The sequence below is a fragment of the Bactrocera tryoni genome, chromosome 1, assembly GCF_016617805.1.
Source record: "Bactrocera tryoni isolate S06 chromosome 1, CSIRO_BtryS06_freeze2, whole genome shotgun sequence".
Taxonomy (NCBI): Eukaryota; Metazoa; Arthropoda; class Insecta; order Diptera; family Tephritidae; genus Bactrocera; species Bactrocera tryoni.
Window position 1 is genome coordinate 50,806,608 of NC_052499.1, and position 4,420 is coordinate 50,811,027.

A 4,420-nucleotide genomic window follows, 5' to 3' on the forward strand; every position below is an offset into this window, starting at 1 on the left:
GAACTTTACTTCTCAATTCGCCATTGACGGTTAGGTTCTCACCGACATCATTTTTGAAGAAATATGGACCGATGATTCCATCGGCTCACAAACTACATCAAACCGTTTTTTTCTGAATGAAATGGCAGCTATTGAATCTCTTCAGGTTAAAGCTATTCTTCCCAACTGCGGCAATTTTGCTTTTTTATATAGCCATTGAGCCAGAAATGGACTTCATCGCTGAACAAAATTTGGCTCGAAAACGTCAGAACAGAGCGAAGAAATGTCGCTTGGGAAGTTCGAGAGGCTTCAGTTTCTGCACAAGCTGTATTTTGTACGCTTTCAATATAAGATCTCGACGTAAAATGCCCCAAGTCGTTTCATATGTCAGTCCGAGCTACAGCGAACGGCGCTGAAACGACTCTACACGGTCTTCGTGTACACTCTCAGTTCTACGTCTGCTATATTTTCTTCACTGTATGGAATAAAGACCACTAATGAATGCTGGGTCTCAAGATGGATTGGAGTAGAGTAAACTTGAAGAAACACCAGATCACAGTTGTGGTGAATACAAATGCACTAATGGAATCTAATCGTCATTGAATATGAACAATTTTTAACGGCATGTTGATGAAAACAAGATTCGTAAAAATAATTAAAACACTCCTAAGAAATATTCAGGAAACTAATAATTAGAACCATAAATTTGTGAATCTTTAAATAAGAATTTAAATTTATGACCAAAATCTTGAATAAAGAGTATTTACGTGAACATTTACCTGAAGATCCCTCATAGACTTGCCTTACTTTTTATAAAAGAACTTTACCCTCTTATTATTATTTCTTTTCACTTTGATAGGGCATGTATTGAGAGCTCTTCTAATTCTTGAAGATAGCAGTCATGAAGTCATTGAAACAAAAAATCCAAAATTTTAGGCTTCTCTACGCCAATAAAGAAGAAGAATATGTGACCCACGGCAGAGAAAAACAACACAGAACAAGGTACACTAAAGACAGCCCCTAGAGAACATTTTTGTGCGTTGCCAGTATTTCTCAACTACTCAGTGCAATCAGCGAAATCTAAAGAAAGTAAATTTCAACCAATGTTCAAATTGGATAGCCAATCTTTTAGTAAGAAAGGTGTTTTACGCGAAAGCTGAGTACCAAATTTTGACAACAGGTATGTCCGTTTTCAATCCATCAAACTTCTTAGCGTTCAGCTGGACGATATGTACTGTAGATACTCTGAAGTAAAATATTTCGTATATTCTTGCCAAAATTTACAATGAAGATCGAACTGGCATGTTAGTAATCAGCAAGGTATCGTTAAAAAAGTCGATGAAATTATGGAAAAGATTGACCAGGACCGTCACATAAGCAGCCATGATATCGCTAAGGAACTTAACATTCATCATCAAACGGTTTTGGACTCCTTAAAAAAGGCTGGCTACAAAAAGAAGCTCGATGTTTGGGTAGCACATGAATTGTCTGTGAAAAATTTAATTGACCGAATTTACATCTGCGATTCTTTGCTGAAACGAAATAAAATTGAACCATTTCTGAAGCGAATGGTAACAGGAGACGAAAGGTGGATCAAATACGACAATAATGTGCAAAAAAGATCATGGTCCCAGCGTGGTGAAGCTCAACAAATGGTTGCAAAGCCAGTATTGACGCTTCGAAAGGTTATGCTGAGTGTTTGGTGAGATTGGAAAGTAATAATCCACCTTGAGCTGCTCCAGCCTAGTCGAACGAATTGATTCTATATTTTACTGTCCATAACTGATGAGATTGAAGCAAGCAATCGAAAGAAAACGACCAGAACTGATCAACAGTAGAGCTTCGTTTTCCATCAGCACAACGCTAGACCACACACATCTTTGATGACTCGACAACAACTGGGAGAGCTTGGCTGGGAAGTTTTGATGCATCCACCACATAGCTCTAACCTTGCACCATCGGACTACCATTTGTTCCGGTAAATTCAGAACTCTCTTAATGGAGTAAAGTTGAGTTCAAGTTAAGCCTGCGAAAATTACTTGTCGCAGTTTTTCGCCGAGAAACCAGAACAGTTTTACACTGATGGAATGAGATCTCTAGCGAAAAAAAATGGCAAATAGTGGTCGACCAATATGGTACATATTTGGTTCATTAAAGTTCATTATAAATATAAAAAAAAAAATAAGTTGAAGTTTGATTAGAAATACGAAAAGACTTTTTCGACTACCTAGAAAGGGGTATAAACTGACCAGCAGTCAGCTACCACTTAAATCGAAATGAATCGAGGATCGAGTGAATCCAGCTGTCTAAAAATCTCAACAAATCATGCACAATTCTATATTTTATCCACTGCAAACCAGCAAAACTATTTGTTGGAACTCACATGTGGGTACACACACCTTAGTGGCAGCATTGTGCTGAGCAGTGTAGTCGAAACGGCAATTTATTATCATTTCCGATTGTGTTTAACCACACCGAATAAGCACCGGCAGCAATCGCTATGTTTATGCCAAACTGTGGCGAGTCAAACAACGTGCTTTTATGCGCAACCGCAAGCGTAGTTTACGTGCAACATTTGTATTGCTTATTGCTCTGTGGCTTTTTGTAACCATGTCTGTGGCTGCTGCATGTTGCATGTTGCTTCTACAATACCGAGGCGTACGCGACACATAAATACCACACTCTTGAGTGGCTCTTGCGCACGCAGTGATTTGTAAGCTTTCGTATGCAGATCTTGGATGTTGTTGTTCATAGAAAATGATAATGTGTTTTTCTTTTGTCAGTCCAGGTCAAATTTGATCATATGCTAGTGTGATAATAGATGAAATTGGAGTCGAATTGGATGATAAAATTAATTGTTTTTATTTAATATTAATTTATCAAAAGCATTGTGTATTTAAATTAATATTTTTAGAGTTATCTAATAATTCTTGCAACATCCACAGCTCATATATCCTAAGTAACTCTCTTTCTCTCACTCTCTAACACAATCAGCGCTGCATTTCCGCACACGTGCTGCATGTGCAGTCTCAAACCGGCATGCAACATTTCAGAAGAATCCAACTAATTTCAAGAGCCTCCACCAAAAGGCATGTCCGGCCATACTCGGCCCACCGCTATACGCCTGCTCAATCAGCAAGCCAAGTCGCTGCATAGCTCGACCCAACTCTTCCGCGCCACATTCCTTAAAACGCCAAATTTTCTCTTTGCTTGTGGCCAGCTGTGCGCACTGTTCGAACTGTTGCACCGCCTCAGCACGCACCGCCTCACCCTCGACGTGCATTCGCTCGGGCAGTTTGTGCACCAGCACATTATCGATTTTCAGTAGCGCTGCGCTGGTGAACTGCTGCACCTCGGTGGCAATGATGAGTGCCTCATCCGGTGGTGGCACCGCACTTGAGCCCGCCGCAGCAGCGTTGCTCACGTACGTGTCGTTGGCAGCCGCTGCACTGGCAGTTGCGCACTTGTGTGGTTGGAAGGAGAGAAAAAAAGTTAATTTCAAAAGAAATTGGAAAAGTTTTGTGAAAGCCAAAATTACAGCTAATATTACGCTTACCAATGACAGTAGCGCAATTGCAATGCCAGTTGCTGTTGCAGCAACAATGTTGCAAGCAAACAACGATTTGCCACACATGGTCACTAAATCAATTTCGAGTTTCGAGAATTCAGCGCTGTGCACTTTGTGGTTTCCAGTTTTCTTCCTGTGCTTCTCTCGGTGAAATTTCCTACCTTCCTTTGCGACACTTTCTTCGGCAATGATGCTTTTCGCCCGCAAGTGGCTTGTGAAATAGAGAAACGCTGCAAAAGCTTCGCCATGGCAGGTCTTCAAGATGTTTTCACCGTGTTTATCTGTACATTATTGACATCACACACACACGTATATATATATATATAGTATACATATGTATGTATATAACTGATAAGGCCGCTGCGCTGAGTCTGGTGATCTTAATTAGCATATTGTACTCACAAATATTTGTGTTTACTCCCATGGCGCGTTTAACTATATGTAGGTGTATCTACATATACATATATATTGCGACATACAAATGCGCTTATCTGTTTATACAGTTATATCAGCTTTGCTCCTTTGATCCCATAAATGAGTAAATATTTTTATCACGCAATTTCTTTCGGTTCCAGCAACAACAGAGAATACCTGTACATAATGTAGTTATTGACATTTAGCGCGATAACCCAGAAAATGTTTCGGTGAAACGGAAAATATGTAATTTTTGTCAATAATATAGATTATACAGGGTGAGTAGGTAAGAAGAGTAGCTGTCTGATGACGCACCTCGACCTTTAGGAAGCCCATTGTGATACCACCCTGACTAAACTCCCCTACACTCATGTCTCCTCTCCGAACCAACCCGTGCTACTGATAAAATTCTTCAGTACAATAAGAAGTTTTATTTGTTGTCAAGAGCGATCCCGATCG

General features: G+C 39.9%; 1 pseudogene; it reads right to left on the reverse strand.

Annotated features, from left to right (window-relative positions):
- Positions 1–2,850: 2,850 nt before the first annotated feature.
- On the reverse strand, positions 2,851–3,795 carry LOC120782677 (annotated as a pseudogene).
- Positions 3,796–4,420: the final 625 nt, after the last annotated feature.